This window comes from Heterocephalus glaber, unplaced genomic scaffold (assembly GCF_053883595.1).
Source record: "Heterocephalus glaber isolate CG9 unplaced genomic scaffold, H.glaber_assembly_v1.0 deba00001465, whole genome shotgun sequence".
Taxonomy (NCBI): domain Eukaryota; kingdom Metazoa; phylum Chordata; class Mammalia; order Rodentia; family Bathyergidae; genus Heterocephalus; species Heterocephalus glaber.
In genome coordinates this window covers 18,047,784-18,075,026 of record NW_028258312.1, presented here as the reverse complement: position 1 = coordinate 18,075,026, position 27,243 = coordinate 18,047,784, and the positions used below count along the sequence as shown (strand labels likewise).

General features: G+C 37.3%; 1 long non-coding RNA gene across 3 annotated transcripts in view; it reads left to right on the top strand.

Annotated features, from left to right (window-relative positions):
• The window catches only part of LOC110348480 (uncharacterized), a 245,519-nt gene that overhangs the window by 147,669 nt on the left and 70,607 nt on the right, over nt 1-27,243 (top strand). Inside the window, exons 1-2 of one of the 3 annotated variants that reach the window (XR_015438954.1) lie at nt 16,029-16,330; nt 22,179-22,392. This is a non-coding gene — a long non-coding RNA (uncharacterized LOC110348480). Of the gene's footprint in view, nt 1-16,028; nt 16,331-22,178; nt 22,393-27,243 lie in introns of those variants that run through there. The other 2 variants (XR_015438955.1, XR_015438951.1) reach the window with 2 other exon arrangements.

Genomic DNA, 27,243 nt, shown 5'->3' with positions numbered 1-27,243 from the left:
CTTTTGGGCCTTCCCATGAAGATCCTCAATACACACAAGCAAGAGATCTTGCCATGGGTGCTAGGCTGGACTCATGGAGGACAATGCCACGGTCTCTAGGCCTTTAGCTGGCCTTGTGTGGGACATTGCTGTAGGATCCAGGCCCTCGGCTGGATCCTTCAGGTCTCTGCTGTGTGGATAGATCTCTTGCACTCCTCTGCATTTGACTTTTTGGGTGGATATTATAAAATAATCCTATAAACTGTGTGTCCCGTATTAAATCTATTCCCTGACTATAAGGATCAACTTGTCAATTGCTACCAAAAGGTAGCTGAGGTTTTAATAGGGATTGCATCGAATGTGTAGATTAATTTAAGAAAAATCATTGACCTAACCATAGTAGGCTTTCTAATTTATGAGCATAAGATGTCTTTCCATTTATTTATTTCTTCATTTGTCAGCTTATGATGAGTTCATCAGGTGTGACCACAGTGTAAATTGAGAAATATCTGTATAGTAATATAATTGATTTTTGTATATTAATATTGTGTATTGCAATCTTACCAAACTCATTTATAAGTTCCAAAAGTTTTCCTGTGGATACCTTTGGATTTCCTCTATACAGTACATGTTTTCAGAAAATAAAAGATATTTGTACTTCTTTTCCAAAGTGGATAACTTTATTTTTCTCCATTAATTGCTTTGGGTAGAACCTATAGTACAGTGTTGTATAGAAGTGACAAGAGCCAATTTCTTTGTCTTGTTCCCTTTCTTGGTGTACAGCATGCAGTTTTGCATCATAAATTATGACATTAGCCATAACTTTCCACTGGTGCCCTTTATCATGTTGAGAAAGTCATTTTATTACTATTTTTTGAGTTTTTTTATTCTAATAACATGTAATATATTGCTTGATTTTCATACAGTAAATCAACTTTCTATTCTTGAGACAGTTGATTATATTGTATAGTATATTTTAATATATTGTTTTGATATGATTTACTAGTATTTCTTAAGATTTTTTATCTCTCTACTGATAAGGAATATTGTTCTATAGTTTAAATTTCTTATGTTTTTATATGGTTTTGTTATGAGTATTCTTCTTATAATGAGTTAAAAAATGTTCTTTTTGGGCTGGGGATTTAGCTTAGTGGTTCTGCCGCCTGCTTTGCAAGCACAAGGACTTGAGTTCGATCCCTGGTACCAAAAAAAAAAAAATGTTCTTTTTTTGGAGGGGAAAATGTTGTAAAGTTTTGGATCTAATTCTTCTTTCATTGTTTAATAAAATTCAATTGTGAAGCCATCTAGTCCTAGACTTTTCTTTGGGAATAGCTTTGAAATTACTAATTCAATATCTTTCCTTCTAGATTTTTTTTTTTTAATTTTCTATTTCTTCTTGAGTCAGTTTTGGTAGTTTGTCTCTTAATCTAGGTTATTTTATTCATTGGCATACAAGTGTTGATTGTCTTCTCATAATTTTATTTCTAGATGTTTGATAATGATATCATCTCTTTCATTCATGATTGTAATTTGCATCTTTTTTTATCAGTCTAGCTACAGTTTTGTCTATTTTACTGACTTTTTAAAAGAAGCAACTTCTGATTTCATTGAGCTTCTTTATTTTTTTCTATTCTATTCACTAATTACTGATGAACATTCAGGCTGTTTCTAATCTCTTGCTATTATAACCTAAATCATAATAAATACCCTTGTTTGTAAATCCTATGTTCTGATACTTTTCAAATTCTGCATTACAGATGATGAAATGGGATTGTGTGAATTTTTTTGTTTTAATATATTGCTATCTTACTTAATGATGTTCCTGGAAATATAAAAAATATTCTTTTTAGTAATTCACTTTGACCATTGGTCCTGAAGATCCATCAAGTACTAAGGGTCACCTTGGAACATATTTAGTCCTGAAGTTGGGGTCATAATATTCATGATCCATTTTTATATTTGTTTTTATTTACTATGTAACCTTAGATAAGTTACTTAATTTTCTAGCCTTCATTTTCTTTTTCTTTGGCTTCATTTTCTTTTTCTTTGGCTTCAGAACAGCTTCTAACAACCCCATAAGACTGTTGTGAGGGTCAGCTCTAATATCACCTGCATGATTTTTCTGGAGTAGGCAGTGCAAGGTAAGGCCAGGAAGATGGTTGACTGCTTGTTGAAATGAGATTGTAAATATTTATTATGTCTCCACTTTTTGCTGGAGGATGTGGATACAAAGGAGAACAGGACAGACCTGGTCTTGACCTTCTTCTAGTCTGAAATTTGTGTTAGTGAGGAGCCATGACAGCAAGGACGCGAAAGAGAATATGAAAAGAGGGAATAAGATGAAGAAAAAAGGTACCTTTTGCTGATGATAGTCATGTCTTGGTTTGGTTAAAGTACACACAAATGCCGTTAAGTCTAGGTCTGATTTTTCCTTTTCCTCTCTCTCTTATTAGACTGAGTTTCTGAATTAGGTAGAAGTACTAGCAACTGTCCATGCAGGAAAATTCCAGAATGGCCCAGGTCTTGACATGGAGAGGGTGAGGGAGGGCAGGGGTAATTAGTAGGCAGCCTTGGGATGGGACATGAAGAATAGAAATTCTGGGATGAGATGGTTCTGTATTCATGGTTCTTTGTGAAGAGGCTGGGGAGGACCTTTGTGTGCAGAAAGCAGGAGGATGGACAAGAGCCAGCCCATGAAGGTCCCCATAGAAAGGGATCAAAAACATTGAGCAGTTTCACAATGTAGGAATCAACTGGGTTTATTGTTTTTATTCATGTTTAAGTCTACTCATTCATTTTTCCCTCCTTACCTTCTACCTTTTTTTTTTCTTTTTTACACTGCTGATGAGAGGATTTGATTTCTTTTTCTCCCAATGGATAACTATCTAGTGAGCAGGTAAAAGAAAGAGTACATATACAGGTAGATAAATACAATACAGGTCATGCATACCTGTAATCCCAGCACTCTGGGAGGCTAAGGCACAGGTTCAAGCCCTGCCAGGGCAAACATCAAGACCCTGTCTTGAAAGAAAAACTTTTTTAACTGTCTGGGGATTTAGCTCAATGCAAGGTTCCTGGGTTCAATCCTTAGTACTCCTCAAATCTCTCTCTTTCTCTGTCTCTCTCTCTCTCTCTATATATATATATATTTATATATATATAACTTTTTATGATATGAAGTCTATACATCACACAACTCACAAATAATAAAATTATAACCTTCCTTACTATAAATTTCTTATAGCAAATTGATTCTCATAGACTACTTTTATTGACTTTTGCCAAGCTCCTATATATATTCCTAGGCAATCTTTGGTGGCAAATGATGAAAAGCATAGTTCTGACATGAACGACAGTTATATTTTCATATATGTTAACAAATAAAATGAAGGGCCAGGGATTTAGCTCAGTGGCACTGTGCCTGCCTCCCAAGCGCAAGGTCCTGAGTGTCTATCCCTGGTACCAAAAAAAAATTCAAACAAACAAACAAACAAAAAGAAAACACATAAAAGGAAAGTGAATTGACAAAGACATTTGTCAGACATTTATCCATTTGTCAGTGATGTGAATGACTTCTTTGTTGAGTCAGATAATAATTTTTGACACTAGAAGAACATGTCCTGAAGTTTTAAGAAAGTTACAATATTCACAAATAGGATACACTTTTGTTTAATCTGCATAATTAACATGTTCTCATTTTTACTATTAATATTCACACATCATCATTTTCTTAACTCTAGACAATTGGCAAAACTATTAATCAAGACCTGATTGGTAGCTTTTATAAATATCTGTGCTGTAAATACTTCTCCCACAATGCCGCTGAGTATTTAGTTGGGAAGCAAAAGGAAGAAGTATATCATATCCTAGTATTTTTCCTCATTCAGACACAATAAATATAAAGAACCTCAGGAGAATAGATAACACTAAATAGATACAACTGATATCAGAAGAATAGATAACAGTAAATGTAAAGCAACTGACAAGTGAAGAGATTTGCACATGTATTACCATTATTTTAATATTTTTTGAGAACTTATCTGTGCTCTTCAAATAATACAATTGTAAGTTTATGTAATTTACTATTTAGTAGTGCTAGTATTTAACAAATGGTTTGCAGAAATTTCCCCCGATTTTTTTTTTAGGAGAGTATGTATCGTTGGGGTCATGTCTTTTATTTGCTTTTCCAGGACTGAAGCCAGTACACAGGCCCTTCACACTGAGCTACATCCCAGCCTTTTAATTTTTATTCTGAGACAGGATCTTGCTAAATTGCTCAGGTTGGGCTTGAACTTGCAGTCCTCTTGCCTCGGCCTTCCAGAGTGCTGGGATTACAGGTGTGCACCACCATGAGGTTGCAGGTCATGTCTTGACTTCTTTGCCCTAGCATACCCCTTCTGCATCTGACAGGCCTTCCAGGGGCCACCAAAACTTGATTTGTTTTAGTGCTCCATACAGATATTTATTCTTAGGAAGAAAACTCACCAGTTATGATTACATTAACAATTCAATTTGTAATCATTTTTATTTTGGGGAAGTTTAGATAAAACTGACTATCAAATATTTAAATTTAGTAACTTAATTGAAGAGTAATATTATCAAGTGTAGAGTTAATTTGAATAGTGTGTTCAGGAAGCTGTATCATACAAGAATCAACCATCATGAAAGATGATTTCTTTTTTTAAAATTTTATTTTATTGGTACGTTTTAGGTATACAACATAATGACATTCATCATTGGAAATTTGCACCTTTGCATAATCTCTCCTGGTTCTTATTTTTTCCCCCTTCCCCTGCCCTTCCTTCAACCCCTCCATCCCTCCCTATTGACAAAGACTTTGTTTCCATTTTTTCATTTTCTCATATTAATTCCATTCCCTTCTTTCCTTTCCCCTACCCCTCCCACTTCCCCTTCTCCTTTGCCCCTTTTCTTCCTATTTCACATTATCTATTGTACCTTTTAGTGTACACTTTCAGTTTCTAACACTAGAGAAACTATTCCAAATATGTGTGTCCTAGTCATTTCATTTAAGAGTATCTCCTCAATGTGCATCCATTTAGCTATAAATGTCTCTAATTTCTCGTTTTTTTATGGCTGAGTAGTATTTTTTTGGTACCGGGGATCGATCTCAGGTCCTTGAGCTTGTGCAGCAGGCGGAGAAACCACTGAGCTAAATCCCCGGCCTTCTGGCTGAGTAGTATTTTATAAAAAAAACACATTTTCTTTATCCAGTCTCCAGTTGATGGGCATTTGGGCTGCTTCCAAGTTTTAGCTATTACAACCTGTGCTGCTATGAACATGGTATCACTGTGGTATGATTCTTTTAATTCTTTGGGGAAGATACCCAGCAGGGGAATAGCGGGGTGAAATGGGACTCCCAGTCCTAGTTCTTTGAGGTATCTCCATACTGATTTCCACAGTGGTTGCACCAGTCTATACTCCCACCAGCAGTGGAGCAGTGTTCCTCTTTTCCCACAGTGCTGCCAGCATTTGTTATTGGTTGATTTCTTGATAGCAGCCATTCCTTCTGGGGTGAGGTGGAATCTCAGCATTGTTTTGATTTGTATCTAGAATGACCAGTGTTGTTGAACATTTTTTCATATGTTTATTTGCTATTTCTACTACTTTGTCTGAGGAATGTCTGTTCATTTCAGATGGCCATTTTTTGATTGGGTCTCTAAATTTGGGAGGTCTGATTTTTTTAAGTTCTTTATAGATTCTAGATAGTAGACCATTGTATGAGGGACAGCTGGTGAAAATTTTTTCCCACATTGTGGGTTGTCTCTTCACACTGTTGGTGGTTTCTCCTGCTATGCAGAAACTTTTTAGTAAGAAGAGATCCCACTTGTTGATTCTTTGTGCTAGCTCATGGCAACTGAGGCTTTGTTCATAAAATCTCTTCCTAAACCAATGGCTTCGAGAGTTCTTCCCAAACTCTCTTCCAGCTGGTTTAGTGTTTATGTTTTAATATTTAGATCTTTAATCCACTTAGATTTTAGTTTAGTGCATGGTGAGAGATATAGGTCTAGTATTAAACTTTGGCAAGTTGAAACCCAATTTTTCCAGCATCATTTATTAAAGAGGCTATCTTTCTTCCAGTGAGGGTGTTTGGCTCCTTTGTCAAAGATGAGGTGGCTGAGTGTGTCTGGAGTTGTTTCTGCATCTTCTAATCTATTTCACTGGTCCTCAGGTCTGTTTCTTTGCCAGTACCATGCTGTTTTATCACAGTAGCTTTGTAGTATAGTTTCAAGTTGGGGGTTGTGATACCCTCTTCCATGTCTCTGCTACCTAGAATTGCTTTTGCTATTCTGGGTCTCTTCTTGTTCCAGATGAATTTTTGGATTGTTTTCTCAAGGTTCATGAAGTATGGGGCTGGGATTTCGATTGGGATTGCATTGAATCTATATAGCAATTTTGGAAGTATGGCCATTTACTATGTTGGTCCTTCCTACCCAGGAGCAAGGGATGTCTTTCCATTTTTTGATATCATCTTCAATCTCTCTTTTCAGAGTGCTATAGTATTCAGAGAAGAAGTCTTTGATTTCTTTTGTTAGGTTGATTCCTAGGTATTTCAGTTTTTTTGGATGCTCTTGTGAAAGGAATTGTTTGCCCTATTTCTGTCTCAGTGAGTCTGTTGTTTGTGTACAGAAAAGCTATTGATTTTTGTGTGTTAACCTTGTATCCAGCTACTTTACTGAATTTGGTTATTAAGTCTAGAAGACTTTTGGTGGAGCTCTTAGGGTCTTCTATATACAGTATCATGACATCTGAAAATAATGACAATTTGACTTCTTCATTTCCTATTTTTATTACTTTTGTTTCTTTCCCTTGTCTAATTGCAATGACTAATGTTTCTAGAACTACATTGAACAAGAGTGGTGATAGTGGACATCCTTGTCTTGTTCCTGATTTTAGTGTGAAGGATTTCAGTTTTTGACCATTTAGTATGATATTGGCTCTTGGTTTTTCATAGATGGCTTTTATCAGATTGAGGTAGAGACCGTCTATTCCAATTTTTTGTAGATTTTTTTTTTTATCATAAATGCATGTTGGATTTTGTCAAATGCTTTTTCTGAATCTATGGAGATGATCATGTGGTTTTTGTTCTTAGCTCTATTGATATAGTGTATTGCATTGGTTCATTTCTGTATGTTGAACCATCCGTGCATCTCTGGGATGATTCCCACTTGGTCAGGGTGTATGATCTTCTTGATGATCTTCTCCATTCTATTTGCCAGTATCTTATTAAGCATTTTTGCATCTATGTTCATCAGTGAGATTGGCCTATAGTTCCCTTTTTCGGTTGGGTCTTTCTCTGTTTTGGGGATCAAGGTGATGCTTGCTTTCAGGAATGAATTTGGTAGTATTGCTTCCCTTTCAATTTCATTGAAGAGTTTAAAGAGTAGTGGCAGTAGTTCCTCTCTAAATGTCTTGTAGAATTCAGCAGTGAAGCCATCAGCACCTGGACTTTTCTTAGTTGGTAAGTTTTTAATTATGTTTTCAATTTCATTGATTGATATTGGGTTGTTTAGAATTTTTAGGTCTTCTTCATTCAACTTAAGTAATTCATACACATCTAGGAATCTGTCCATTTCTTCTGTGTTTTCCACTTATTGTCGTATAGGTTATGGAAGTAGGTATTGATGATCCTCTGGGATTTCTGCTGGGTTCGTTGTAATTTCATCCTTTTCATTCTTTGTTGCATGGATTTGGGCCTTTTCTTTCCTTTTTCTGATAAGGATGGCTAAGGGTTTGTTGATTTTGTTTATTCTTTCAAAGAACCAACTCTTGGCTTCATTGATTTTTGTATTGTTCTCTTAGTCTCCATTGCATTGATTTTTGCTCTGAGCTTTATAATTTCCTCCTTTGTATGAGCTTTGGGTTTGTCCTGCTCTTCTTTTTCTAGAAGCTTGAGGTTCAGCATCAGGTTGTTTAATTAGGCTTGCTCTGTTTTCCTGATATGGGTATTCACTGCTATGAATTTCCCTTGTAAGACTGCTTTCACTGGGCTGGGGATTTAGCTCAGTGGTTCCGCCACCTGCCTTGAAAGGGCAAGGTCCCAAGTTCAATCCCCGGTACAAAAAATAAAATAAAATAAATGAATAAATAAAGACTGCTTTTATTGTGTCCCATAGATTCTGATATATTGTATTGTCATTGTCATTTAATTGAAGGCACTGTCTGATTTCTTCTTTAATTTCCACTGTTACCCATTGGTTATTCAGAGGTGTGTTGTTCAATTTCCAACATGAGATGAGATTCTTAAGGTTTCTTTCGCTATTGATCTCAAATTTCATCGCACTATGGTCTGATAATATACAGGGAATAACTTCAATTCTTTTGCACTTACCTAAATATGTTCTATGAGTGACTATGTGGTCTATTTTGGAGAATGACCCATGTGCAACTGAAAAAAATGTGTATTCTGATTTTGTGGGGTGGAACATTCTAAACATCTGTTAAGTTCATTTGTTCAAGTGTTTGATTGAGTTGTGGTATTTCATTGCTTGTTTTTTGCCTAGTTTATATATTTGTGACAGTGGGGTACTGAGGTCCCCCACTGCTATTGTATTAGTGCTTTTATGATTTTTCAGGTCCGTTAGTATTTGTTTTATATAGTTGGGTTCACTAGTATTTGGTGCACAGATATTTATGATTGCCATCTCTTCCTTTTGGATTATTCCCTTTACAAGGATGTAGTGTCCTTCTTTGTCTCTCTAAATCAGTGTTGGTTTGAAATCCACTTGATCTGCAAAGAGGATAGCTACTCCTGCTTTTTTTCAGGTTCCTGTGGCATGGAGTATTGTTTTCCACCCTTTAACTTTCAGTCTATGACTTTCTTTTTGAATTAAGTGTGTATGTTGTATGGAGCATATTTTTGGATCTCGCTTCTTGACCCATTCTGCCAGTCTATTTCTTTTGATTGGTGAGTTGAGACCATTAACATTGATGGTTACAAGTGATACATATTGACATATCATAGCCATGACTTTTTCTTTTTGTTGGATTTTCCCCCTTAGCATTTAATTTTTTGTCATGCCAGATGGATTCATTCTGTTGAGCTTCCTGGGGTTGTGATCCTCATTGTCTTTTCCTACGATATTATCTAAAATTTATTGGCGTGCTGGTTTGATATTCATGAAGTTCCTAAGGTGCTCTTTGTCATGAAAGTATCTTATTTCACCATTAATTTTGAAAGATAGTTTTGCAGGGTACATCAGTCTGGGTTGGAGTCTGTTTTCCTTTAGGTCTTGCAATAGTTCACTCCAAGCTCTTCTAGCCTTGAGGGTTTGCGTTGAGAAGTCTGCTGTGATTCTGATGTATGTGATTCCTTTGTATGTGTTTGTTTCTTTTCTCTAAGTGCTTGTAGAACTTTGTTTTTCTGTTGGGCTTCTGGAATTTTAACAATTATATGCCTATGTGTGCATTTTTTTTTTTTTTTATCAAAACTAGTTGGAGTCCTATATGCCTCAATTATCTGTAGGTCAAGTTCTTTTCCCCTGCTTGGGAAGTTTTCTGCTATCACTTCTGTGAACATTTTTTTTTTTTTAATGTCATCTGCACTCTCTCCTGTTTCTTCATTTACTCCAGTCAGTCTTACATTATTCTTCTTTGCATGGTCTAGCAGCTGCTGGATTGATTTCTCATGGTCCCTTACCTTTCCTGGTCACTAATTGCAATCTTATCTTCTATATCTGAAATTCTGTCCTTAAACTGGCTCATTCTGCTGTGTAGACTTTCAGTGGGGTTTTTAATTTCCTGGAAATCTGTTTGCATCTGTTTTATGGATTCCATTTATTTCCCATGTTGGGATTCCATCATGTTCCTCAGCTCCTGTGTTTTTTTATCTGTGTCCTCTCTAGATTTATTAATCATGTCTTGCACTATGTGCAACAATGTCTGCTGTTTTGTGAGAAATTTTTTCTGATTTCATTTTTTCCAGATCCTCTTTTGTTGCTAGTTCAGGGAATCCGGGTTGTTGAGTATAAGAGTGTTCCATGTCGTTTTCCTTTGGGGTTGCTGTATAGGTGATTTGGAAGTCTGGTTCTGAGGCTTGTTTAAGTATCTTCTCATTTCGACAGGGGTGGGGGTGAGGGTCGGGAGTGGTGGGGGTGGGGGTGCTGATGGCACCCACGGGGCTCACCTCCTCTGTGCTGGGAGCAGTGGTAGTTTGGCCCGGAAGCCTCCTACTCTGCACTGGGAGCTGAGGCATGTTGACCCGAAGCCTCCTCTGTGCTAGGAGCTGTAGCACATTGACCTGGAAGCCTCTTCTGTGCTGGGAGCAGGGGTAAGTTGGCCCTGAAGCCTCCTACTCTGCACTCACGAATGATGATTTCTAAGAGATTGATAGACATAATTATAGGCATTTTACAAGTAGTCTAGACCACTGAGATTTTTGAATATAACATTATAGATTACTCAGTAATGATCCAAATGCGTATGGTATGCACATGGTAATATGCAATTGCAGTAATAAAGCAGTTTGTTTAAACTGTGAATAACTTGCCACGAAAAGAAGACCAGCTGCTGCTTTGAATGTTGGGTGTATGTGGAAAAGTTCCAGGCTAAGAAAGAAGTGGTCTTTGCATAAGTCTTAAATGTTTTAGAATAAATTAAAAGGCACAGAGAGAACAATAATTCTTGGATCCATTAGTCAGTGTTTTGAGCTGCAAACAGCAGATCCCTCCCTAGTTAGTTTAAACAGAGAAAGAATGTTTTGGATGATACTGTGTAGTGTACAGATTCTTTGTGGAGTCAGGACATCAGACTTCGAGGCCATGCATCTGGGAATAATGCTTATATAACGCTACTGATTTTGTGTCATTGTGATTTTTGCTTCAGTGAAAGTCCCACTGCCACTTTTTCTGGACACAGACACCATAACCTCCTCTGCTGAATCCAGTCTATGGATGCCAGGATTTTAATCACAGATGCTTGGAAATGCTGGCCAGAAGGTGACTTTTAGGTGGTTCCTGCTTCTGAATGAACTATATTTTCTTTTGGATCCTCAATACATTTTATTTTTTCTTTTGGTACCAGGGATTGAACTCAGGACCTTGCACTTGCGAGGCAGTTGTGGTGCCACTGAGCTAAATCCCTGGACCTGTGCCATATTTTCTTAAGAATCCAAGTTGCATATGAGTTTTTCTTACTAATAGATCTAATAGCCTACCTGTGACACAGATACCATTTGGGTGGGAAAGTGAGTTTTTGGCTTCTGCTCTATAGATAAATGTTGAAGGGTCTCCAACTATAAGAAGTTGTTCAAAAGATTCCAGATGACCACGAAAAGTGACAAAGATCTCGTGCACCAGAATAAAAAAGTAAGATGTTAAATTGGATATAATGCCACATGTAAAGGACTAAGAATTCTTTGCTATAATCCTCATGAATGTCAAAAGTTTTTTATACTATGACATATTACATGACAGTTTGTTAAAAGTAGAAAAATGGCACCAGAATAAGTGTAGCTAAAGGAACTTAATTGGAATTGAAAAGTTCATCATTTGGAGTAAGATAGATAATATTGTACCCACATTGAGGTATCATTAAATGGTAATGCCAAAAGTTCTGAAAAAGATGGGTCTAAAACTGATAGCTATGTAAGAGTGTCTGGAGGGTATTCATGACTATTTTGTCTATATGATAGTAGTTTGTCTTGTATGGTGGTTTTGTAAATGAAAAGTATTTTATGTAAGACATTATTTTGAGCATCAAAAGTTGTGGTAGTTGTTGGGTTATTATTTTCATTGTTATATTAGTTTCAGAATCTAAAGCACAGACAGATCGAATTATTTTTAAAGTCACATACCTGCTAATTGACACATGGGTTTTAAAATCAGCTTTTTCACTTTAAATTTTATAAAAATACCATAGTCTCTATGAAAATCTCAAGAAAGTTCCCACTGTGAAAGCTATGCAGAAAGATTCTGCTATGCAGGAGCCTCTTTGGGCTGCCCAAACTGAGTCTGGTCCTATTCCATTAGAGGAATTCCAATTCTGATTCTTCTGGGAATATACTCATCTAGGAGAAGTTATTGCTACCAAGGCTGTCATTTTGTTTGCACAATCAGCCAGTAAAACCATCAATCCATAGATATTTATGCGGTGAGGATAGGGTGGACTGCAGTGTGCTGAAGTCATCTTTCTCCTCCTCCCTGAACTCTAATAGATTGCTCTTCCTCTTGCTTATGAGGAGATGGCAAGTCTACTACTAGTTGGATTATAGAGGCTTAGTGTTCAACTATAACTTTAGTTTTCCTGGTTGCATGATCTGTTTGGAGTTAATAGTGTAGTACTGGGACATGGAAGGTGGGGAAGGGTGTCCTAACTTATTTTAGAGGTGGGACAGTTTTATTCTCTCTCTTGCTCTCACTTTTGGTTCACTCATGATTTGCAATCTTGTTGATCTTCTCTGTCCTTACTAATCAGAATGAGAAAGGGCCAGAGATTTAGCTCAGTGGTTCCTGCGCCTGCTTCAAAAGAGCAAGGACCCGGGTTAGATCCATGATACCAAAAAAAAAAAAAAAAAAGAATGAGAAAAACTGTTTCCATGATAGGGTTGCCAAAAAATAGATGGGATCTGACTATGTACAGTCCCTGTGATTGGTTCCCCAAAGGAGGGATGTGAAATTCTAACATGTTATTAAAGTATGCATTTAAATATTTGATTTTCTTTTTTTTTTTTTTTTTTTTTTTGCAGTATCAGGAATTGAGCTCAGGACCTTGTGCTTGGGAGGCAGGCGTGGTGCCACTGAGCTAAATCCCTGGCCTTATGCTTAGTTTTTTTTTAAAAAAACCTACTCTGTACTTCATCAACCTGGCAGATTTCACTGAAGCACCAACAGATTGTTCTAAAGATAAGTTCCAAGTTGCCAGCAACTTTTTATTTTGGGAGAGAAGAAAAGAATCTGGTTTTAAGCCCCTGTCTCTTTAACACAAAACTTGAGGCGGTGAACTACGTGGCACTTTTGATTATATGTTGAAACCACAGTAAGTCCCTGAAATCCAAGGGAATACTACGCTCTGGGCTTTGTGCAGAATGCTCACACGAGTGCTCACAGAAACCATCCCAGAAGCAAATTGCTGCTGATAGTAACTGACAGCATGAATTACTGCGCTCTCAGAGACTCTGTCAGGACCAGCCTGCATGATCTCACTTTTGCTCATCTGGAAAGCTGAATTTGTGCATGAGCAAGAGTGAACCTCCTGAGTTCAGGGAGTGCAAAATCTCTCTGCAGTTGTTTGAAAATAGCCAGCACCTTTGAAATGAATCATTGGGGCATATCATGTGCTCATACTTATAAAGCTAGGGTTTTCTTTGATGAGTTTCTGATCCTAAACATGTAAAATCCTTTAGAAAAAGGAGAAACTGATTCATCTGTTTATTTATCACATGAAAGCCAGGATATCACTGAGAGCCGAGGACAACATCAACTTCTCCTCAGCAGGAGGACCTGCTTCTGGGCCTGCCACTTGCTCTGGTCCCTTTAAAGACAGCCTGCTGCCAGGTCAACTTTCAGAAAACGTCCTTTCATTTGGAATGAATAAGATCAATGAAAGAACTACACTCTTCATTAGAAACCCTCAACTGAAGTAAAGTATACATGATGGGAAATGCTGTAGAAAGGACTCTGTATTTGTGTATAGCAACACAACCAAGATTGCTAACACATAGCTCAATTATGAGAAAAGCTCATCCTCAAAATATATGCCTGGAAAGAGAACTAGAAACTTTAAATATTCATCCAAGAGATGATATCATAGATCCAATATCCACGACCCAAGATTAGTCTTGAGATTTCTTCCATGATTGTCCATTCTGAAACTCACCTAAATGGTACCAAAATTGCAGAAAACCCTACATGATCTAATGCCTTTGCCCATCATTAGCAATATAATCTGCTGCTTCTGGGAAAGCACAGATGTCCAAGGTCTTGAACTCTGTTCTTGGCATGTAGAAAGCCTTCCAGGTCACTTTGAAGATATATTTATTTTTAATTCCTAAGTCTACACATGTTTTCCATTAATAAATTGGAATCTTAAGCATGATTTTTATTCACCCCTTTATTTCTTCATTTTAGAAACAATGGTCTCTTTGAAAATGGAACCTATTTGAGTAGAAGGAAAATAGCCTTTCTTTGTCTGGTCTATATTTTGCTTTCTCTGGAAGAAGTGCTGGACTACAGCCCTTGCAGGGCATTTCTTCCAAGTTAGCACTGCTTGAATGGTGGCTATGAGAGAGTGAATGGAAACATGGGAAAGCTTTATTTCTGGGGGAGCATGGGCTGGTGGAGGACACTCTGGAGGGATGGGAGGTTATTGGATTGCAGAGCCCTTCCTGTCAGGGGAAAGTCAGAGGTGGACGTGGAAAATCCCAGCAAGGGAAGGTACAGTAATGAATTCCATGTGGTAATGGGAGCATAGAGGAGTCAGCACTTACCTCTCAACTCGTGTGTTCCAGGGACTTACCTGCACCTCTTCCTGTGTTCCTGGTCTTAGGAGAATTCTGCCTTCTACCTAGGCAGGAAAGCAGGGAACCCTGGAGTTTCCTCTTGATTCTTTTCTGTTCCTTATGTACCAAAGCCAATCAATCACTTTGTTCTTTCAAGTCTAACTTAATCTTTCAAATTCCAGTGCATACTCTTTATTTTAGCACCAAGTCCACATATATCATCTTTGACAAATATGCTTCTTAACTTCACTAGCCTTGTTTTCTGCAGTCTGATCTCTAAGGTACCCATCTGATCATCTTCTTAAAGGGCCCCCTATTGCCTTCAAAGAAAAAGAAATCTAAACTCTTTTGAATGGATATTACCTTTCACTTGGTGTTTTTCTTTTTCCATCTTTGCTTCATCGTAGGGTCAGTCTTGGATTTCCTCCCCTTCTTTTTCCTTCTGTGGGATAATTCCTACTTGTCTTTTTACATTTTAATTCAGTTATTACCTCCTCATGGAAGATTTCCGCTGAGCCTTTTTCTGGCCCCATGACAAAATGTTCTCCAAAGATCTCATTGTGACCACCGTGCTAATACATCATACTCCTTGAGGGCAAACTCAGTGTTTTCCTTCTTCCAGCTCAGCACTAGCCTTGTGCTTAGCACATTGTTGGTGAATGAATATGAGCAGTTAAGGGTTAATTAGAGAACGCCACATAGAGAATGTGGAATGGAGCTGACTCACACCTGAGGGAGGAATCAGGGAGACAGAGAGGGGTATTTAAGGCAGAAAGAATAAGAACATATGTAGAGAGAGAGAGAGCTTGCCATATGTGGAGAACTACAGGTGGCTTGGAGGTGTTGGAGTATAAAGGGTGAGATGCAGAATTCTGTGGAGGGACACATTCTGGACTTCCATATTTCCTGTATCCTGCATCAAGCTTCTTTCAAAAGTTGGAAAGGCTTCTTGATGCTGTTGGTGTAGTTAAGTATAAAGACATGTGGTGCAGGCCTTGTAATCCCAGCTTTCTGGGAGGCTGAGGCTGAGGGATCTCAAGTTTGATCCCAGCCTGGGCAATTTAGTGACTTAGCAAATTCCTGTCTCAAAAAGCGGGAATGGTGTGTCCATCGATGTAGTTCAGTGTGAAGGCTCTGAGTTCAACCCCTAGTGCCAGGTTAGCCCCTTTGACACAAAGTCAATTTTATTATAGGATTTATACAAGAAATTATAGGATTTATACAAGAATATTCAGTCATAGCAGACTACAGAAGGGTGCAGTTAGGCTAGGTGGTGGGTTTGAAGCTGTGAGGGGAATGCCTTCCTGCATGTGGTCACCATATCCCTGGGGCCCTATGTCGAGCCTCCACAGACGTAGCCTCAAGCCACACTTTAAGAAGTTGAGGTGGGCACCAGAGGGCTCCTCTACTCCCATCCCTTTCTCCTCAGGCTCCTGATTTACCATACTTTAGTAAGGATATCCTGCGGAAACATTTACCCTGTGAGCTTTCTCTGTTGGTGTTCACTGTTTTCTTTTAACTGCTTGAAAGTGACAAAGAAATAACATGTTACAATGAGAAAAGGGAAAATTTGAAAGATAAGCATAGAAAAGGAAGGACACATTAAAAGAAATGTTTAGAAAGATGATTAAGAATGCTGAGTTAAAGAATGCTTAAAATATGCATGTTTTCAGGTAAACCTGGCCACTAGTGTAATGGAAAGAATTAATTACTATAATTGAGGAAAATTGTCCTGCAAACCGTGGATTCAGAAACAAGTAAGCCAAGCTTGGGGTGACTCAGAGAATAAACAGACCTCCTGACCTTGCTGGGGTCAACTATTCCTCCTCCAGGTGCTGGAGAAGTCCAAACTGCACTTCCAGATGAGCCCCGATGAAAATCATCATTGTATTTAAGGTAATTTTTATATGCTGATTTATTTACCTATATAAAAATTATTATTGAATGCCTCTGTTTTTTGTGTTTAAGTTTTTGTTGTTGTTGTTTCTTTTTTTTGAGACAGAGTCTTACTGTGTAGTTAAGACTGGCCTTGAACTCATTATACAGCCTTAGAGGGCCTCAAATTTGTAGTGATCCTCCTGCCTCGGCCTCCCCATGCTGGTGATACAGGGGAAGAGATGTAGCTCCCAAAATTACTAGAGACTGAAACTCAAGTTCCTGTTCTCTAAAATCAAAGCATGAATTCTAGGAACAATGGAGGTTAAGAGTAGGAAAAACTTATTGGGAGAAAGAAAGCTTCTGGCTAAGAGAGTCAGAAAGGGGGACTGGAAAGTGGGTTGCCTGCCCACCCCACTTTTCTAGGATGTTTTATACACAAAGCCATGTGGTGAGGCAGGTGCAAAGTGGAACAAAACTGCAAGACCCAGTGGAAATTTACAAGGTGGGCATGAGGTGGGACAAAACCATGACCAACCAATAAGATTACAAGCACAGTCACCCAGGTAATATTGACTAAATGGGGATCAAATGGGAAAACAAGTCACATAGAAGGAATTTCCCATTTAGAATATCAATCACTGCTGTCTATCTCTAGGGGAGGTAGTACTTCTTTTCCTTTTTATAATACTAACCAGTGAATGTGCCTCAATTGTTCTCCATGTTGGCTCCTTGCTGTGTTGGCTTCTGGAAGGCTAGCACCTTAAGGGAGGCCCTGTCTAAATGCCTACAAGATATCTAATTAACTTAGCTATCTGCAATACTGGGATTACAGGCATGCAGCACCAGGTCTTTTTTTAAACAAAATTTTATTATAGATTTTTAAAAATCATCAGATAAGAAGGCATGGGGTGTCTCTGAGAATATTCATACCAGAAAGTGCTTATATTTATAAAATGCTCAAATTATTATTTCTCCATTCCCTAATAAAATCTCTTAAAATCTTCATTTGGATTGAAAATTTCCAGATTACTTTAGTCCCTGATTCTATTTTGCTAGAAAAGTATAAAATTTATGGATCAGGGTTTTTATCCCTCTAGAGTGAGTGCAAAAATTTTCCTTCCCAGGGTGTGGCCAGGTCCTGGTGAGTTTCTGAGTTCTGTGCATCAAGGCCTGTTTTGTCCTTCTCCACCTCTTTCCTGGGCTGCTGTCTCCTTCTGATGTGGACTTGGGACCCAGGGCAGCAAGAAGGTCAGCAAGGCATGCAAGCCACTCTGTGCTCTTTGCTCCCACCGTGTAGCTGTGACTTAGGTCCCTGTTTCTCAGAAGGAAGGAATTGTGACTCTGTGACTTAGTGGTAGAAGCTAATTCAGGAAGGACGTGGCTTCCTTAACTCTGGCTCATGCATCTTTATTTTTATTTTTCTCAGTATTTGGTTCATGGTTATTTCTTCATTAAGGGAGTACGGGTAAATATGATTTTAAGTTTTAACAAAATCTCATATGCAAGTAACTGAAGAAATGGCCAAATTCATGATATTTCACTGTAGTTAGGTGCAAAAATATGCAGATATTAAAATAGACAAGCGAGAGGTGATTATAACATCACTTTTGTTGTTACATAAACATATCAAGGAAGATTAGAATTGGAAGTTTCATATTATTTTTTAAACAGTTGGAAGACCGCAGTGGCATCAGTTTTCAAAACACAGCATTTTTTTTCCATTTTAATAAAAGGGTAAAGGAAGAAAGCAACAGCTAAGTTGACTTATTTATATGTATAACATTTAAATAAAGTTCTCATGATTTTTAAAAACTTTTTATAATTTGAAGCCATCTTTAGCTGCCTCAATGAGGTTCTTATTATTAAATGTGTTAGTGTCCCTATCCGTTTGCTCTTCCAGATGTATATGTCGATGTTTTAGGTGCTGGCACGTAGCCCTCTGGATGGGACACTCCTTTCAGAATTCTTAGGGGGGTCCCCTAGTTGGCCTGTTGGGTTGAGTGTGTGCAGAGCGCTGTTGAGAAGGCCTCTGGTGATTCGCGCCGCAGACTTTTGGCTGGTTGAGAAGTCCTTGCCAGCGTTTGGAAGGTCTAGAATAAGACATTGGTTTCACCTCAGGAACCTGCCCACAAGTTGGGGTAAAGAAGGGAGAAAAAGAAATGTTCTACTCAGAACAGGCTTTTGCTATCACCTGGGATTTAACTACAGGCTGAGTGTCAAGGAGGCCTGTAATCATGCAGCCTGCTTTGGGAAAAGATGGATTGATTTAAGTCAAGTGTAGGTAAAGTTTTGTACTCTTCAAATAATCGTGTATGTCACATTTACCATATAGATATGGTAAAGGTTGAGTAAATCCAGAATTCCAGTTTGATGTAGATTCTATAAGCCACCTACTATGACAAATGCCAAAGAATTTATAAGCAAACACAGCACAGTCTAACACAACATAGTTTAGTTTAAAAATGCCATGTCTCTGGATATATAATACTAAGTAAAAGCAAGAGAGCACCTGCTTTTAAAATAACTGCTGTTTCTGCTTTAATGAAATAAGAATTATATATGGATTGATGAATAGTTATTTATAGTTTTCCTGGCTTCTTTAAAGGAATAAGAATTATTTTAAATAATTCAGTAATTTAAATAATGTAATAAAATAGCTTGAAATACTTTGTGATTTGCTGGCTTATATATTATGATCAAGTGGAAAAGATTTCAAGAAAAAGAGAATCTTTAATAGCTATTTAGAATTTGTTTCAGCAACAATGATAATTCTGAATCTATTGCCAATCACAATATATGGTTAAGCAATATTTTTAAAAAGTTATCCTTAATTTTTTTCTTTCCTTTCATTTTTCTTTTATCTTAGTATCCAGAAGAAAGAGCTTTGGGACTTGCACTGACAACTCGGTTTAAATCCTGGCTTTGCTTTTTGTGGTTGTGTAACCTTGAGAAATCACATTTATCCTCTTTTGGCCTTGTTTCTTCATCTGTGAAATGATAGGATTACAGTATATTGAATAATAGTTGAGGTCCTTTCCAATTTTAACATTCTCTGGCTCTTTAATCTTCTGGATTTGAGGGTAGAATATAGACACGGACATGAACATATATTGAAATATATTATTAAGAATACAAAACACCCAGACTTTTGGATTTAGTTGGGGTTATGAATGAAGTCTGTTTTGCTTATACCACAATATAGACCTCAGTTCTCTGCTAGATTTATATTGTGCCAATTCATCTTTTCCAAGCCAAATTGCATATTTGTGGATAAATGAGGTGTTCATGGTGAACTTAACATTTAATCACAGAAATTCGAGGCCATCGCAAAGGGCAGGTGTAGCGCAGATAATATCACTGAGATTAGTCTGCAGGAATCTTGTTGATGCAAAGCCCAGGATCCCATCTCATTTCTGACACTTTCTGCTTGTTCAGGCTCTTCTGATCCCTTCCTAGGTTGGAAGCACTTCCTCCCTCCCTCCCTCCCTCCCTCCCTCCCTCCTTCCTTCCTTCCTTCCTTCCTTCCTATGTTCTAATTCACTTATGTTCACTCTGGGATTAAAATGTACCACTCATGCCCAGTGGTTTGCAAGCTCCTTAGGAGTCTCTTTCATTCCTATAGTGTCAAGCACAGAGAAGGTACTCAGTAATGTTTGTTGAAGTAGTTAATTCAGTAGCTGAAACAAGTAAACTTTAAAAGAACTACAAATAGGGTCATGTTTTATCTCCTCGAGTCTTGATACAAGGTTGGAGGTTTGGGGCTATAATGAAGACTGAGCTTGGTAGTTGCAGAACAGCTTCCCATGAGGCATCCTGTCTTGATTAAGCTGCGGGAATCTTGGCAGGTGAGTCAGGCTGAGAACAGATTCTTGCCTGGGGTTCTGGGAAGGGCTTCTAATGCCTGTGTAGTTACTCAAGGAATGACAGTCCCCCACTCTCCCACCTGAAGCATCCGCATTCTCTCACAGAACCTGCTGTGTGTCTCTAGATGTCATGCTGTCACTCGCTACTTCCTGTCTACATAGGCTTAAGCCCTTATCTTGTGTAAAGAAGTTCTGGTACAAACACACACACACACACACACACACACACACACACACATGCCATTTAGTAGTAAAATAAACTGTTTTCTGTCCTCTTTATAAATTTTGCTCTTCTCAGTTAAAATCTTTTTTAATATTTTAAAATTTCTTCTATAAATCTAGTGATGTATTTATTTATATTGCTATTAGCTGATAAACCAATTTTTTTAGTTACTTAAGTTTATTGGTGCATTTTAGGCATACATAATGATCACTTTCATCATTAGGAACTTGTACCTATAGATGATATATCTTAGTTCTTATTTTTTCCCATTCCCCTTCCCTTCCTTCAAGCCCTCTACCCCTCCTTATTTACAAAAGCTTTGTTTCCAGTTTTTCCTTCTTTTCTTATTTTTTTTCCTTTCCCTTCCTTCCTTTCCCCCATCTCCCTCTTAGTTTCCCTACCCATTTGACATTTTCTTCCTATTTCTCATTATCTATTATACATTTTGGTCCTCATTTACACTTTCAGTTTTTCACACCAGAGAAACAATGCAGTATTCACACATGTGTGTCTGATTTATTTCACTTAAGAGTATTGTCTCAGGGTACATCCAGTTGGCTATAAATGTCTCAAGTTTATCTTTCTTTATTGCTGAGTATTACTCCATTGTGTAAAAAAATCACATCTTCTTTATCCATTCATCAGTGATAAAACAATTTTAAATGACAATTTTCTCCTTTGAATGTTGTAGATTTTACTTATTGAAATGCTACTTAACTTTTGTTCCATTCTTATTCCCATGTTTGATATCATAAATGTGTTCTATTTATTGTGTTCTATAAATGTGTTCTATTTATTTGATATCAATAAATGTGTTCTACTTGTTGTTCCTTCAATTTTAGAAATATCTCTTGAATGAATCCTATGTAAGATGGCCATAATAATTCCTGTATCAGTTCCCCTACTTTGCGTTTCTCTTGCCCCCTTTAATATCCAACACTGATGTCTTTTCTTTCTCTTTTAAAATTTTGTTCCATAAATGTAATTAAATTTTTAGAGATTCATTCTAAAACCCTCTAAACTGTATAAATATTAATTACTGTGGATGCAAGTTAGTTGCGAAACTATACTTTTGTTTTCCATGGTTCAATGTTATGACTGTGCTTACTCAGAAGATAATGTTTTTTATCATTGAAGCCAAATAGATTGTCTTTTATTATACTTGTTTAAAAGCATACCATGTTCTGATTGCTCCATATTTGGAAATTGTGTTTTTGTACACCAAATTTTTCCTCTAGAGTCAAATTGCCTTTCCTTTTACTCATTGAGAGAAGAAACAGCTTCTTCACTACATCACTAAAATGTTTCAGATTTATGCTCCCTTTCCCAGTTAAAAACACAGTATGGATTGGGTCTTTACATTTGGGGGAGTTTGAGTTTTTTTAGTTCTTTATATTTTCTAGATATTAGTCTTTTGTCTGAGGAACAGCTGGTAAAAGTTTTCCCCACTATGTGGGCTGTCTCTTCACTCTGTTGATGGTTTCTTTTGCTGTGCAAAAGCTTTTTAATAAGATGTGATCCCAGTTTTGATTACTTGTAATATTTCTTGTGCAATTGGAGTTTTGTTCATAAAGTTTTTGCCTACACCTATGTCTTCAAGAGTTTAACCTATTTAATCTTCCAGCAGATTAAGTGTTTATTAATATTTAGATCTTTGATCCATTTCAATTTTAGTTTAGTGCATGGTGAGAGATATGGGTCTATTTCAATCTTCGACATGTGGAAAGCCAGTTTTCCCAGCACCGTTTATTAAAGAGGCTATATTTTGCTCCCGTTACAGGTCCCTGTGAGACGTGTGGCCTCTCCACACTGGTGAGGGCATCCCATGAACCTGGATTCATGCAGCAGAGTCACCTGGGCCCAGAGAGGCATTACTATGAGCTCAGGAAGATTTCAAAGTGGTGAGCAGCAGAGAGAGGGCCTCTCTGAGGCTTGTTGTTGTTGAAAATTGAAGCCCACTGGGAGAAGGAAGACAGAGTGGACTACAGCAATTGGTGAGTTGCTGGGACCAATACCTGCCACCTAATCTGGACCTGCTATGGGGGAAGGGTGGCTCAAACCTGCAGTAGATCCTTGCAGAGTTCTAACCCACAGGAGGTCAGGGAGCTCAATTCTGTCCTCTCAGTCAGAAACCAGCCTGAATCTCACTGGACTACAGCTGGTTCCCTGAGATTAACTGACTTGGTTCTGCATGCTGCTGTCCATGTTCTATACCAGCAGTAACAGAATCACACCTTGAAGGGGACCTTTTTCTTTCTTTTTTCTTACTTTTTTCTTCTTCTTCATTTCTCTCCTTTCTTGTTCCTGTTTTTTTCTTATTCTATTATTTTCTTGATTGTTCTTCTTCTTCTTATTATTTTTTCCCATTAAGTTTATTGGTACATTTTAGGTATAAAATACAGTTACATTCATCATTGGGATCTTGTACCATTACATGAGTATCTTGGTTCTTATTTTTTTCTCCTTCCCCTGCCCTCCCTTCACTCCCTCCACCCTTTCCTTTTTGCAAAGACTTTGTTTCCATTTTTTTCCTTTTCTCATAATTTTTCTTTTCCCTTTTTTCCTTTCCCCTACCCCTTCCAATTACCCTGCTCCTTTAGACCTTTTCTTCCTGTTACACAATATCAATTATACATTTTAAAAATTACAATATCAAGATCTAGGAGACATTATCATAGATTTTACAGAACTTAAAAGGATATAGAAAGCACATTACAGAAATCTTTTTTGAAATAAATTTGACAACTTCTAAGAAGTACCTTGGAAGACAAATTAATGAAATGAACTCTGGAGGAAATATAAAATTTGAATATCACCTGTTAAAGAAAGTATATACATAGCTTGAAAACTTACCTATATAACAACAGCAGGCTCATATACATTATAACTGATAAATTATATCAAACAATTAAAGCAGAATAAAGAAGGAACACTTCTCCCCTCATTTTAGGAAATCAACATTGTGCTAATCCTAAAACTGGATAAAGATAATAGAAGGAAAAAGTATGAACATAGATAGAAATTTATTTAACAAAACAAACTATTAGAAGTTAGATCTGGCAGGATGTAGAAAGTGGTTTTGTTATAGGGATGGCAGTGTTGGTTCAGCATTGGAAGATCCACCCCCAAAAGTCATCATTTTAACAGAGGAAAGGAAAAAGCCATATGATCCTGTCACTAGTTGGAGAAAAAGTATTGGACTAAATTCCACAGCTGTTCATGGTAAAAGCTATCAGGAGATTAGAAGTAGAACAGAAGCTTCTCAACAGATTAAAGACATGTACTCCATACTTCCAGTGAGAACGCCTTATATGAATGGAGAAGATACAATGCTTTCTCCTTAAGTTGGGGAACAAGGGCAGATATGCTTACTCTATCTGTCCAATAAACTTTGAAACTGAGGCCCCACCAAAATAGTCTGGCAATAAAATGACACAATTAGGATAAGATTGGCAAGGTAGAATTAAAATCTTTATATGTAGATGAAATGATCATCTACAGAGAAAATACTAAGAAATCTCTAGGAGCCCCTAGAACTTGTATTTGAATTTAGCAGGATTAGAAAACACAAGGTATATATACAAATTCAGGTCTATGTATACTTGCTATAAATGAAGAATTGGATATTGAAATTTAAAAGTTATGTAGGAGTACAAAGGACCTAGAAAAGTTAAAAACCAAAAACAAAAACAGTGTTGGAAGACATTTAGTACCTAATTTTAAGACTTCTTCTAAAGCCACAGTAATCAAGGCAGTGTTGGTGAAAGGTAAGACATATAGATCATTTGAATAAAACAGAATCTAGAGAAAGAACCACACATATATGGTCCACTGAGCTTTGAAAGATTATTTAACATTAGCATTTTATAAAATATAAACTCAATTCAAGAGCCGAGGAAGAGATAGTGTTTTCAGCAAACGGCACTAGAACACCTGGTATCCGTATATAAAAAATTAACCTCAACCCTTTTTTTCCATACATGAAAATAACTTGAAGGGATCTATGAACCTAAATATGAAAGCCTAAAAGTATAAAACTTTAAGAAGAAATTATAAGGGAAAATGTTTATGAATTCAGGGTAGGCAAGAACTACCTAGGATACAAAAGACATGATGTATAAAAGAAAAAATTGATAAATGAGATTCCATCAAAATTTAGAACTTTATTTTAAATTTAGAACTTTAAATGACATCATTAAAATGGAAAATAGTCCCTAAACAGACCATATTTACAATGCATGTAACCTATGGCCAGAATATATAAAGAATTCTGAGAGCTCATTAATAGACAACCCAATTAAAAAGTAGACATAAGAAGATGATAAATAGCCAGTATAGCACAAGGAAAAGTGTGCAACTCTAGAATCAGAAAAATGCTAATAAGTACAATAACAAGATTGAATTATACACTCATTAGGGAGATGAAGTTAAAAGTTTTAAAAGCCTTGTCATGACTTTTTCTTTTTGTTGGATTCTCCCCCTTTGTGTTTAATTTGTCATGCCCAATGGATTCATTCTACTGGGTTTCCTGGGGTTGTGATCCTCATTGTCTTTTCCTAGGGTATTGTCTAAAATTTTTTGGAGTGCTGGTTTGGTATTCATGAAGTTCCTGAGGTGCTCTTTATCATGAAAGTATCTTATTTCTTTATCCATTTTGAAAGATAGTTTTGTAGGGTACATCAATCTGGATTGGAGACTGATTTTCTTTAGGGCTTGAAATACATCACTCCAAGCTCTTCTTGCCTTGAGGGTTTGCATTGAGAAGTCTGCTGTGATTCTGATGGGCTTTCCTTTATATGTGATTTCTTTCTTTTCTCTCACTGCTTGTAAAATTTTGTTCTTCTGTTGGATTTCTGAAATCCTAACTATTATATGCCTATGTGTAGATTTCTTTTTGATCAAGGCTAGCTGAAGTTCTATATGCCTCACTTATCTGTATGTCAAGTTCTTTTCCCCTCCTTGGGAAGTTTCTGCCATCACTTCTGTGAACAGTTTTTTTTATGTCATCTGCACTCTCCCCTCTTTCTTCATTGACTCCAGTCAGTCTTATGTTATTCTTCTTTGCATCGTCTAGCAACTGCTGGATTGATTTCTTGTGTTCCTTTACAATTTTAAAGCAATTTTTCTTTTCCTGGTCACTAATTGCAATCTTATCTTCTATATGTGAAATTCTATCCTCACATTGGTTCATTCTGCTGTGCAGACTTTCGATGGAGTTTTTAACCTCCTGGAAATCTGTTTGCATCTGTTTTATGGATTCCATTTGTTTCCTATGTTGGGATTCCATCATGTTCTTCAGATCCTCTATTTTTTTTATCTGTATCCTCTCTAGATTTATTAATCATGTCTTGCACCATGAGCACAATCTTTGCTGTTATCTGAGTAATTATTTCTGATTTCTTTTTTCCCAGATCCTCTTTTGTTGCCAGTTCAGAGAGTCCAGGTGGTTGAGTATCAGAGTGTTCCATCTCGTTTCACTTTGGGGTTGCTGTAGGTGACCTAGAAGTCTGTTTTTGAGGCTTGTTTATGTGTCTGCTCATTTCCACGGGGTGGGGGAGGGGGAGGGGTGCTTCTGGCACCCATGCGGCTCATCTTCTCTACCCTAGGAGCTTGGGATGGTGGCGGGGGAGCTTCCTTCTGGGTGCTGGGACCGGCTCGCCTTCTCTTGATTGTTCTTATTATTAAAGGAGTGTGAATACAGTGTCTAGTTTTCCTGTTGCCATTAGTTTGTTGTGTTTTTGCTTCTGTTCCTTCCTTCTCTCTCTTCCTCCTGTGTTCACCAGTTTCCCAAAGTTTGCATGATCCTCCTGTGTCCTCTAACCCTGCTTCTAACCTCTCCTTCTATCTCTCTATCCCGCCCCCCACCCCTCAAACTCCTTCTAAGTCTTCTTCCCAGAGGATAAAGTCACTATATTGAAGGACTTACTGACTGTAAATATATTTCTGGTTGGTCGTTGATTTTGATATATAACCGCAAGTCTAGTTGATGCAGTTAAATGTGTCAGAATAACAGCTACCACAATTTGTCATTTTCAAAGCTGTGTTTGATGCTATTGTTGTTGCTGATTGTATTACTTTGGGCAGGGTGATGTGATTGCTTTAGTCAATTGTCTTTCCCGGTATACCAAGACTGAGATTGCATAAAGGCCATTAGAGACTCAAAAGCCAAAGGCCAACTCTACCAGGAAGACAATCCAAGAAGTAGCCATTTCCTAAGCATTCTAAATACTAGCAATAAAGATACTTGCAATAAGCAATGCACAAGTAGCATATTAAACTAAAAACTTCAACAATATCAAAAAATAGAAATGAGAAGACATTAAACAAGATGCAAACCCAGAATTCTAGGTCACCAAAGGGAAATCCAGGGGGTGAGATGGAACAATCCAACTCAACTCTCTGGACTCCCAGAACTGGCAATGAAAGAGGATCTGGAAAAAATGAAATCATAAATAATTTCTCAGATAATAACAGAGATGGTGACCACAGTGATAGACATGATTAATAACTCTAGAGAAGACACAGATAAAATGGAGGAGTTCAGGAATATGATGGAATTCCAGCATAGGAAAGAAATGAAATCCATAAAACATATTCAAGCAGATATCCAGGAGATTAAAAACTCCAATGAATGTTCATGCAGCATAATGAGCCAGTGTAAGGACAGAATATCAGGTATACAAGACAGTATTGTGGTTAGTGACCCACAAAGGAAAGATTTCTTAAAAATAGCAAGGAACCATGGGAAATCAATCCAGCAGCTGCTTGGTGATGCAAACAATAACATAAGACTGATTGGAGTCAATGAGGAAACAGGTGATAGTGCAAATGATATAAAAAAAAAT